The sequence below is a fragment of the Ailuropoda melanoleuca genome, chromosome 11 (assembly GCF_002007445.2).
Source record: "Ailuropoda melanoleuca isolate Jingjing chromosome 11, ASM200744v2, whole genome shotgun sequence".
Lineage (NCBI taxonomy): Eukaryota > Metazoa > Chordata > Mammalia > Carnivora > Ursidae > Ailuropoda > Ailuropoda melanoleuca.
In genome coordinates, this window is record NC_048228.1 from 90636441 (window position 1) to 90648695 (window position 12255).

Below are 12255 nucleotides of genomic sequence, written 5' to 3' on the forward strand. Positions count from 1 at the left end.
AGGCTGAGCAAGGGGAGAGGGGCTGCTCTTACCTCTAGAAGGGGGCCCCTGTGGTCTGGGCTTTGGGAGACCCTGTCCCTAATTTCACCCTCTTTTGCCTTGTGTCCTCCCCATGTGGCCACACATCCTTGTCCATCGTGGCTATGAGAAGACCTGTCCCAGGGAGAGCCAGTCATGACACTTACCCTAACAGCTACCCAGTTATGTGAGGGCTGACCTCCAATGATCACAGAAACCCCTTCCCGGAAGTGAGAGTAGCTTCCTTTCTATTTGAGGCTTCTGGAAGGGTTAGGGGGCATGGCATAGCATTACTCGGATTTGCTAAATGGGGATCAAACCTCGATCTTATTCCAAAACCCAGGCCCCTTCCCTCAGCCACAAGGTCCTGGTTTTACAGTGAAGTGAGGCTTTGTTTACTAGTTGCACACAAAGGAGTTGAGGAAGGGCCATTGGTTTCATCCCCAAATTAAGCATTCTCTTCCTTCAGGGGGAGGAAATCAGGAGAGCTGCTTCTGAGAACCCACAGAGCAAGCCTGTCCCGGAGGCTGAGAAGTCAGTGGTTACGCACACTAACTCTGGGTCAAAGTGCCTAGCTCTTTCCCGTGCTACCCCTTGCTCTCCCTGCCTTCATTTGCTCCTGTGTGGAATGGGAATTATGTCCCCATCAGAGTAAAATGAGCTAAAATAGTTCTGGCACATAGCACAGTACCTGGAGAGCATGTGAGGCACATTCAGTACATATTAACCACTGTAGTTTTCACCGGGAACCACCAGTGTTGGGAGAAGCCTGAGTGGGAAGTTTGATTAGTCTCTTCTGGAACCTCGGGACTCTGAGATCACTTGTCCACAGCCTCAGATGCTAGGCACATCAGTCCAAGGGTCAGGACAGAGTGCTTGGAGGGTGGGCATAGAAATTAAACCAGCCCGGGCTGTTCTTACTAGAGGGATAATGGTTGTGCTAGTGGGTGCCAGAAGTCAGAGCCAGCCCTGGGAGACAGTAATCAACCAGCACCTTTCCTCGCAGTGACTTCTGAAGCAGAGACTCCTGGTGATGGCAGTCCACGGGCATGTGTTCACTAAGCTCAGCTCACTCTCCAGCCCTGGCCAGGCAGGCTGCAGACACCATCTCCGGGGCTCACAGGGGCGGCCTGACTTGGACATCCATCCCGACAAGCCTCCCCCCGCCGGTAACTGTGGGCTTTGATGGGGAGCACAGAGCTAACCACTTTCACATTGCCTTTATATCACTCCCAACAAAGGATAATAGATCAAAATTTCAAATAACATTAGAACATCAGAAACGGACAGCTTTCCCTTTTCTGTTCCAATTGATAAGGCAAAATGCTGGTTCCATGAGGAGGCTTTCTTTCAATGTGTGTGCATCCCGGTAATAGATGAGGGATGTTACCTATTTCATTCTAGTTTGGGATTGTGGTTTTCCTATTACTTTTTCCACAAAGTCTGGAAGAAATCTAGGTGCTGTGTGTATGTCACTCCCGAATCCCTCCCTTTAGGGGAGCACAGTTTGCTGTGGGGTATTTTCCTGTCTTCATCCCATCTCAGATAAAGCACACTATCACCTTGAGAAGAATTTACACATACTTCGAACAGCTAATGTTTACACACAAACTTCTGAAAGTACTTTCATTTAGCACTCTTTCTGGGCCTGCGGTTGTGCTGCAAGGTAACACTGATTGGATTAAATGTATCATTAGATCGAGGCCCACCCAGAGTCTCGCCCGAGGCTACACAACTCTGTTCTAATAATATAGGCCCACAATCTTTGCTGAGCCTCTGGGGCTAGATGGGTTTCAGAATTTGGAACTTTCAAGTTTTAGAAAGTAAGATGTGAGGGGCGCCTGGGTGGCATAGCAGTTGAGCGTCTGCCTTCGGCTCAGGGCGTGATCCCGGTGTTATGGGATCAAGCCCCACACCAGGCTCCTCCGCTATGAGCCTGCTTCTTCCTCTCCCACTCCCCTGCTTGTGTTCCCTCTCTCGCTGGCTGTCTCTATCTCTGTCGAATAAATAAATAAAATCTTAAAAAAAAAAAAAAAGAAAGAAAGATGTGAGACCCTCTCTGGGGCCTGGGCAGCACCTGCAATCAAACCTGCTGATATTTTTTGCTGTGAAGATGTACGAATAGAATACTACATGGCCTGACTTTGATTTATCAATTCAGGTTAGGGTTTGGCGCGACAGGAGTTTTTAAATTGCAGATTAAAGATGGTGTCTGCTCTCTACTGAGCGCTTATGAGTACCGTTCTAAACACTTTCCATATATGAAGTCATTAGTCCTTAATACCAGGAGCAAGGTACAAAGGCCAGGAAATGGGGCCCCAGAGAAGTGAAATAGCTTTCTCCCGTGTTGCAGGACTACTAGTTGATGGAGTTAAAGTCTTAATCTAGTTACCCATTCTACCCACATAACCAGCAAGCATTTTCACTAATTTTGTATCTCCTTTTCCTTATAGGGATGTTTGGTTGCCCAAAGAACATGTCTGAGCAAAAGAATAGAGTCCGGGAACATATATGGACAGGAGATTTGTAGCCATATCACTGCAAAGCAGCGGGGTAAAGATAACCTGCCATAAACGGATATCCAAACAGCAACAAATCAAACTTGACCCTCTCTACCGGAGACCCTCCACACCCAAGCATTTATCTAAATGTCAAAGCCAAAATAGGACTTCTAGAAAACAATGTAAACAAATGTTTATGAACTCGGGGTGGGGGAAAGACTTCTTGAATAGCATACAAAATGCATTAACCATAAAGGAAAAGATATTTTTAGGACCAAGAAAAGGCCAACCAGAGTGGAGGGAGAGGCCTAGAGCACCTGGAACCAACCAAGAGCTTATTTCAGGATAGGTAAAGACTGTTCAAATATCAAGAAAACAGAACCCCGTTAAAAAAATGGTCAAGGGACTAGAACAGGCCCTTCACAAATGAGGATAATTAACAAACACATTAAAGGTACTCTGTATCACAACAGACATGGGAAAATTAAACCACCATTAGATTCAAACCCAGCGTATACACCTCCAGTCCCAGACACATGCCCAAGAGAAACGCGCACGTATGTTCACCAAAACACAACGTTGCCCAAAGCTGTCCTTGGCAGCACAGCGTACAACACAGCTCAGAGGTCCATCTCCATTAATAAGATGCAATATTAACCACAAAACACTCCTACAAGGAAATACCATTAGGAAATTGCCATTTTGGGAGTCAAAAGTGGCCAGATATCATGAGATGAAAATGAACAATTTCTTGTTATGTGGAAGAAAATGGATAAGTGTTCTCACAAAGGTAACCGCCTAAGTTAGAGAAACCAGATATAAGGGTTCATACTGTTGGACTCCACTGGATTCCACTTGTATGAAATTCCCGAACTGGCCCAAACTAAATCCCAGTGCTCAGAATGCATGCTTAACTGGGACAACTATGAAGAAAAGCAAGGACTTACCACAGAAGTCACGTGGGGGGTCACTGTGTTGGGATTGAGGGGAAATGCTGGAATTTGAGGCGTTGACAATGTTCTTTTTGGGTTGTGGTCATTTGCTTTGTGATAAATCCTTGAGATGTACTAATCCTATGGGGGTTTTTTTCCCCCATGAATATCTCACAATTAAAAAGCTTAAAAAACAAACAAAAAAAAAACCCTGGTGGTGGTACTGGGGAGGGGACCAGGAAGAGAATAGTCTCAGCGTTCTATCACGGACTTTGAAATGCTTTGAAGTCCTGGAGGTTTGAGCCATTGACTAGCTGTGTCATGTAAATATTTACTACAATCGTCAGCGTAGCTGGCATTTATGTATATAGCTTGTTCTGTCCCAGATGTTTCACCAGTTATGTGATATGCTTTTAAAACGGAACACACACAGACTTTTCCTGCCAGCCGCAAACGGACTCCAACAACCTCCCAGTGACTTCTTTTCTAAAATCTAGTGACAATCTCATAATTTCCCAAGTGCCTCAGAGCCGTTTTTCTACCTGAAATAGGCCCAAACAGCTACGTTTTCAATTTTTCCTGCGTGTGCGTGTGCGTACGCATGCGCGTGTATATGTGTTTGGGGAGGGTTTTAGTGATTTTTCTACTTCTGTCCCGTGTTGCCCGGGGTTAGCGGTTAGGTCATTAGAGGCTCTTTGAGTTGTCACTGTAAGTATATGTGCGGGAACTTCCTGCATTATCATTATCCGGAGCCATCATTATATTGCTATTTCTAACCTGTTGTGGATTAAGAAAATAGCTCACCTCATTCATTTATCCATTTAATGAATGGTCATTAAAACCGTGTAAAGCAGGAGTAAGTAAGCCTGAAGGGTCTAATGGATCTATTTATGCATATCTTTTACTGCCCAGGCTTAACACCATTTACTTTTGCTAATCAGAAAACATCTTACCACGTAGTACTGAGCCAAATTCTAAGGCGTTTGCGGCCACTGACATTAAAATCCCATTTTACAAGGACATATGATATGGGAATAAGACTAACAAGTTAGTACCATACAGAATGCCCGGGGTAACCGGTGCGGATTAGATCATCATGATGGGCCCCCCCAGCGTGTGGTGGCCAGGAGTCCAGTGCAAAGAGGTGGTTTCCTTGCCATTCTGGCATTCTTTTTACTTCTGTCATTTATGCCTACCCCAGGGCCTTTGCTCTTGCCATCCCTCTGCCCAAAACATTTTTTTCTACGTTTTCACATGGACACTCTTCCTCATCATTCATGTGTCAGACTTTGAGCATTTCCCCCACCCACAGCCATCATCACCCCAGTTCTGTTTCCTTCACACGCTGTCATGGGGCCTCTTTTTTCAACACTAGATCTCTAAAGAAATGGCTCCTTCCTGGGTTGAGGAACTGGGCTTATGGGTCCAAATCGCTCCCCAAATATTTCACTTGACTTAAATTTTAAACCAAGGGGATTTAAATGTATTCAAATGTATAACTTTTGACCACATTATTTAAAATTAATTTTTGATTAATTGCAATCACAAGATATAATAATTTAAAGTTTAGCAGAAACTCACAGCTCTGAACTTAAGCCTGAAGGCCATCCTGGAGGCTCGAATCTCTCTTCTGCTCTCTGCTGGGTCTGGGTCCCACGCACCTGGTTGGAGACGCCAAAGGAAGAGATGAGTGATTGCTGAGCACCCGTCACACAGAAAGATCTCCCACAACCCGTGAGGGCATCTCGCAGTCACACCATGGGTGACTACCAAAAAAAGCGAAAAGTTCTAGAACCCAGTGTGGGAGGAGCTATGGGGAAAAGACAGGGGTGTGCGTATTATCTCAGGAGATGATGCTGGCAGTGACGATCGTATTTAAAAATTGTCTCTATTCTGCTTTACTCCGAGATTGTCTCATGAGCCTCCCCCAGAATGTTCCTAAAAAAAAGGTAATGCTTATGGTGGCAAACAATTGGAAACCACTTGAATGTATAACAACCTTTCTCCCATCGATATAATTCTGTCATGTAGGCAAAAAATACATTTACTGCTTTATACATACATAATAAACCCTCTGTTAAGGCAACCATGAGCCCGTGGGGTACCGCTAAAAAAACAGGATAGCTATGGAGCAAAGAAACAGATTGGAAAGTATATACCTCCCTTAACAAGGATAATAACAGGGTATAATGAATGATTTCTTGTTATGGATAGGACTACCATACAAATTTAAAAATTAGGAAAAAAAATTTTTAGCTATCCTTCCATTAGGGGATGCCACCTGTTTCTCAGTTCTATGTCCATTCACTTTACCTGAAAAGCTGCCGAAATGCATCTTAAATTTAAAATAACACAAACTTCAGCTCCTTGGGTACTTACTGTCATGCACATAACCATCCAGAAGGACTATACCTGAGGTGAGGTGAAGGGGAGGCCTGGTCGCTACCAGGATGACCATCCTTTCTTGTCCTTCCTTCTTCCCCCATGAACCCACCTTATTACCCACCCACGCTTTACCAGCTAACTGAAGACAGACTTTTTGCCCATAAAAATAGAGTCCTCTCACACTATTTCCTTCATGAAAGATCTATCTCCTGGAAATCCAGCAGCCTAAGAGAGCCTCTCCTAGCTGCCCTGCCTCCCAGCTCACCCGCCTCCAGCCCAGTGTTGCTGTCTTTGGAGGGGTGAGATGCACCAGGGCCCAGGGAGGGAAACATCTTCTCTTTAAAGAAGGTTACTGCTAGAAGAGCTCACTCCTGCTTAGATGAGGAAACAGATAAAGTGCCCGAACAGAGTGGGGCAGGATTCTCTCCCTCACGGGCGGGCTGCAGGTAGGAAACACACGTGGGGAAGCCAGACACCAGAAGACAGGTGTTCTGTGTCAGTCTGGACGGGAAATGCCCTGTCAGGGCTCGCTCCAGGTTGCATGAGAAGACCTGGGGTGATGTTGCCAGATCTTTGGACTTTTCTGGAGAAGCCTGATAACCAGTTTTATGAAATTTACCACTTAAAAAACAGACGGGCCAAACAAAGCAGGTCTGTGGCCTGCCAATTTTCATCCTGACCTCAGAATATATTCTCCGGTGTGCAGACCCGGGGGCCCAGTGCCCTTCTGACCAGCATACAGGGCAAGTCCTCTGCCCCCCCTCCCAGTGCTTCCTCCCGCCAATCTCCTAACGCACTCAGTGGGGCTGGCAGTCTTTACCAAGTAGTGCAGAGTGGCCCCAGAGGGGAGGAACGTGCTCTCCCCTGGGAGATGGCTGTGCCTAGAAGGGCCCCTGGGAACCTGGCTCTCATGCTCTTCATTCGCTCAGCACCCTGCCCTGAGTCACCAGGCCTGGGAAAACCAAGGTACCCAGACTGATGGGAAAAGCCGAGGCCTTGCCCTGTGCATTCCAAACTCTCCAGCAGCAAGACGCTGCCAGTGATGGAAGCAAGCACAGACGGGCACTGCCCGCCGGACTCTTCGAGGTCAGGCTGGGCCTGGAGAGGCGGCAGCTGTGTTCTGCACCTGCTGACTCCGCCCCCACCCCGGGGGCCAGCAGGCAAGCAGCTTGGCGCTCTCCTGGCTGCAGCCACTACGAATGGGACTGGAACTGAGGGGGACTGTACCGTAACAGCCCGAAGAAGAAAAAGTGGCTCCAAAAATAACACCTGAACAGAACCACTTTGAACTTTTGCATTCGTTAGGAGCTTCTTCAAGGGCCCTCTGACGGTGCTGGTAATTTTAGAATTGTTCAGTCAGGCCCACTGACAGGGAATCTATTCCCCTGGCTGCTGCCAGAATTCAGGAAATGTCAAATACTGTGTTACATCGCTGTGAGAAACCACCAGACTTCAAAGGATCAGGTTTCAGTGGGGAACTGCTAAACGAACAGAACACAGGCTGGCATAATTATAGGCTGTTTTCAACCTTGCTTAAATATGCATATACATGTGCAGAGAAACCCCGGAAACTGATACACAAAAATCATCGAGCTTACTCGGACGGTGGGAACGGGTGACTATTTGCTATCTATTTGTATGCTGCTCCAAAAGCGATTTAAGGCAGCTTATGTATAGACAAAGGAAACTTGATTCAGTGAAAGAAGAGGCAAGGCAATGTAGCGAACTAAGACCGAGGGAGCAGAGGGTAGGTGTTACCCCTTAAATCGAACCATATGAAATTGCCACTTTTGTAGGTCAATGTCATGCGGTTCAACTTCATACAACAGGCTGCTCTACACTTGCGGGAGCTCAGGCGCCTTGGGCTCTCTGCCTGGTAGTCAGCTAGAAGGGGGGGGAAGCACGAGTTAAGAACCTTTGAGGTCCAGCAGGTAAAATCACACTGGATGCTCAGGGCTTTCCTTCTGTGTTTTCTAAAACAGATCATTTCCTTTTGTAACCAGAGAGCTCTAAAGTAAATGCTTTTTTAAAAAGATTTGAGAGAGAGAGAGAGCACGGGAGAGCAGGGGGGGGAGAGGAAGAAGCAGACACCCCACTGAACAGGGAGCCCCACTAAAGTGAGTGCTTTTTAAAGAAGTCAAGGATGGTTGTGAGTCTCCCACCCGTTGAGTCCTCAGATTTGGGGCAATTTCACTCCCTCTGTCAAGCAAGACAATCTGCTCCACCCACCTCCAAATGTGGTTTTGAATATTCAAAAAAGGTGATGTTACATGAAATTAAGACTTGCAAGTCCTAGGAACGGCATCATCTATTAAGTGCTTGCGGTGGTCCGATACTGGGCTGGTGCCTAGTAATCAGCCACAGAGGTTACAGTCACAGCTATCATAACTGCAACGTGTGAAACTGGAGAATCCAAATGCTGGAGGTAGATATCCCACACATAGATCAATCACCCTGATGACCGTTAGTACTGTCAAGAGACACGAATGCTTTGCCCAAGTCAAAACTAATAGATCCTAATTAAGTTTGTAGAACTTTGTAAATATTAAAGATGTTATTTATTGAGTCACTGAATATAAAGTATTATCATAGGGCCTGGTACAAAGTAGGGACTCACTAAATAATTTTTTCTTATGGGTCTTTTTCAACTAAAGGCATTGCCAGGATCTCAAACCCTCGTTTCTCTGGCCACCACACTATATATACATTGAACACATAGTAGGTATAATATATAATTATCAGTTTAATGAATCAGGCCTCAGAGCCTTGAACTTTACCTCAAATTACTTTTTTTTTTTTTAAGTTAAAATGTTCTGTTAAAATCCCCTGCCATCCTCTCTCATTTCACTGCTACTGGTGTAATTTACCCTAACCAATTCCCCCTCCCAGTTCTCCTCGAGGGGCAAATCATTCCTGTATTTTCCCCTGGAATCTCCGCCTGTCCCTTCTCCCTGGCCAACAGTGTCATCTCTATTCTAGAGATAGGGCCCTTCCACAGCCGTCAGTCCAGAAGCCTCATGAAGCACCTACTATGTGTCCAGCTCTGTGTGAGGGCCTGGTCCTGCCTTCCTAGCGCTACAGTAATGGACTGTCATGGAGTCATTGAACCGATGCACGCACCGTGCCAGATATCATGTTCGGCACATAGTAGGTACTCATAGTAGGTACTCAGTAGGTACTCTTTTTTAGATCTGTGTAAGGAGCCTCTCTGCTCTCAGCCTCTGCACTAAATCTACCGCTCATGCATGAGCTCACTTCTTCCTCAGTGACTCTGACTGGATGACTGTTTACGTTCTAAAGAAATCCAGACCACTGAGGTTCATTACTTCCCTGGACAGATGGGATCCACTGAAGTCGGCCGAACGCCAAAGCTTATGCCTCTGTCCAGGTCCAGGCCCAGTCTCGGGCAAGAGACCCTTCAAGTACCAAACTCCAGGTGCCGCCTCTCAGGCTTGTGTCCGCACATCCACGTCGTGCAGGACCCCAGAAGCGTACGGAGATCTGCATGCTCTCCTACCTGCTGAGATTCTAGCCTGGAGGTTGTCTGTCAAACCTTCCTTCTCCGCCTGTAGACTCTTTCCTTCATATATTTTCCTGCTCTCACCCAGCTCAGAGCTGGCCTCCCCCCCTTGCTCCAAAACCATAGCAGGGTGGGGCCTCCATTCCTGGGGTTCTGGAAGCACACATCTCCGGGCCAGTGGTCTCTAAAGAGAAAGGACGCTCCGTGTGCTGGCATGGCTTGCCGGCTAATATCTCGAGCGTGGGGGAGCCGTCTAGCAAGACTGGACACAGCTCAAAGGGCCAAGGGTGCTTTGTAGTTGCCCAGGCCCTAAAACCACGAGTCAGGCCAGCTGGAGGGAAAAGTCAAAGAACTTACAATAACTCTTCACCCTGTAAATAGCTCCTGAAGTGTGGCTCCCACACCAGTACCACCAGTAGCACCTTCCCTGAGGCCTTACTGGGAATACAACCTCTTTGCCCGCCCCCCCGCTGGATCTTCGGAACAGAAAGTCTGGAGACATGGCCCAGCAACCTCACAGGGGACTTGGGCATGCACTCAGGCTTGAGAACTGCTGACCTGGAGGTTTAGAACCCCACCTGTGTTCTAGAACAACCTCTACCGCCTCTGTCTACACCTCCAGCCTCATCTCTCCCCTCTCCCTGCATCACCTCCTCCAGGAAGCCCTCTCTGGGGGAAGGGCAAACACTGCTTATTAATCTTCGCCTCCCTGGTGCCTAGCACAGTATCTGGTTCTCAGTAGCCGCGCAGTCAGTGTTGGGTGAAGAGTCATGAAATCGAAGCAGACGCGCGAAAGTGGGGCCCAGGGTGTGGTTGCCACGGAGAAGGTGCAACCCCCCTGCCGGAACCAGAACTCTGGCCAGTGGCCTAGGGATGCAGCCACAGGTCTTGAGTGACAAAGGCCAGGTGCCACAGAAGGTCTCACAACAGTGAACGGATCCACTGATTTCCCCCTAAAAGGGGCAGCCGCCACTGAGTTGCGGCTGGCTGTTACTGCTGGGAATGAGGGCTGGGGTTGCTGCTCGACTCACATGTCAGAAGCCAGAAATTAGGACCTTTAGATAAAATTTCAGGATCTCTAGATATTGGCTCAAAACAAACAAAAACAAAACAAAAAAAACACACACAAAACCAAAACAAAAAAACAACCCTCCAAAACCCAACTGGAGGAGCCCAGCAAAGTACATCTCAGACCAAATGCAGTGCACACTGTGAGCTCGCTACTGCTACCCAGATCGGTGAAGTCCTTCCTAGAGTTCAAGTTCTCGATCACAATAGCAGGTGTGGGGCCCAGGGGCTCTCATTCACAAACCTTAAAGGGTGCGTGGCTCGGAGCAGAGGAATGAATGAATGACAGAGGACAGCCCGACACCATCACAGTCCCCCTTTGTACCAATCCCCCCCTTATCGGAACTTGGCTCATCTCAGCAAGAGGGGCCCCCAAGAGCCCACCTGATTTTACTCTCCAGAACACCCAGTGCCCTCCCACCGCTAATAACAAGTGGTTGCCTCTTGGGCTCTCTCCTGTGCCAGAATGCAGAGGGAGGGGAGGGGCTCCTTGCCCACATGATGCATCCATATTTACACAGAGTAGGGTTTCTAGACGGTTGGTCTGGGAATTACTGCTAGTTACCAGCAACAATACCAGCTCTTTGTCCTTACAGGAACTCAGTAAAATTAAGGTATTTTCCCTCCCTTGCTAGAGGCTTTATATTCCCCGACAAAGGGCAAGGAGTTTGGCCATTCTCAACTGCTACCCAGAACTTACTTCATTCTTTCTGATCTGCGGGGGGGCGGGGGGGGGTAGGACTCACAGAAGAATGCAGTGGTCACCCCCTGCCGTGAGGCAATCACAGCCTGGTCTCATCTTATTTCAGGAAGTGGGCCTTTCCCAATTTGGGGTCACTGCACAAACCATTGTCTCTTCCCTTTATGGTATGTCTGGCCAAATGTCACTTCTTTCCAGAAGCTTCCAGAATGACCCCTTCTGATCCAGGCACTGTGGTACCCACTGACCCTCTCTTACAGGGAACCTGTCAGAACACTCTCCCCTCTCCCAGAAATTGAAGGGACCCACCTGTGTCGAATTCTGTGGAAAACTTTGTTCAGATAAAATCAGTGCTGCTATCACCTGAATGACTTATAGGAACAATAGGAGCACAGAATGTTTAAGTTGGAACAAACCTTAGAAACCATCGAGCCCAGTGATTTTTCAGCACAAGCAGATAAAACAGATAACAGGACGGCTTGATCTAATCCTCCTCCCCCACGCTCTGCCCTTTCCCATCTCCTTCCAGTCCTTGGATGACCTGGGGGCAGGGCGTGCACTGGGGGAGAGCTCTGCCAAATTGCTGGGAGTCCTGGGTTACGGTTTGAATACCTGACCCATTCAGAAAAAAAGAAATTTACTGAAGATCTCTATTATACACGGAATCTATGGTTATTGTGAATCTTGTGGAAATTCCAGAAAAGGGGGGGGCAAGTTACTATCCATGCATGGCCACCATGGCAGTTTGGGGGCATTTCCTTTCATTATTTTCTTTTATTCCCAGCATTTGCTGGGAAATTGAAACCAAAACCCAAACAAACTATGCATAGAAAAAAAAGAAAAATAAACTCTTCATTTTTTCTACGTGTAGTTTGTTTGGGTTTTGGTTTTCACCTAGGGCTGTGTCCAACAGGAAAGGGCACTTTTTCCCAATTCACAGAGAAGTGGGAGCCTGCGGCCTTGGACTTCAACTCCTCCCGGGTTGACTCCACTCTGCTCAGAACCCCAGCTGCCCTTCTGGGTGACCTCACTCAGCAGACATGGGCCTAGTGGCAGATTGAGGACCCTTGGGAGGTATTTTGATGGGAAGGTAGGTACACTCAGCCCCAAGGGAGGCCAGAGTTCAGCCAC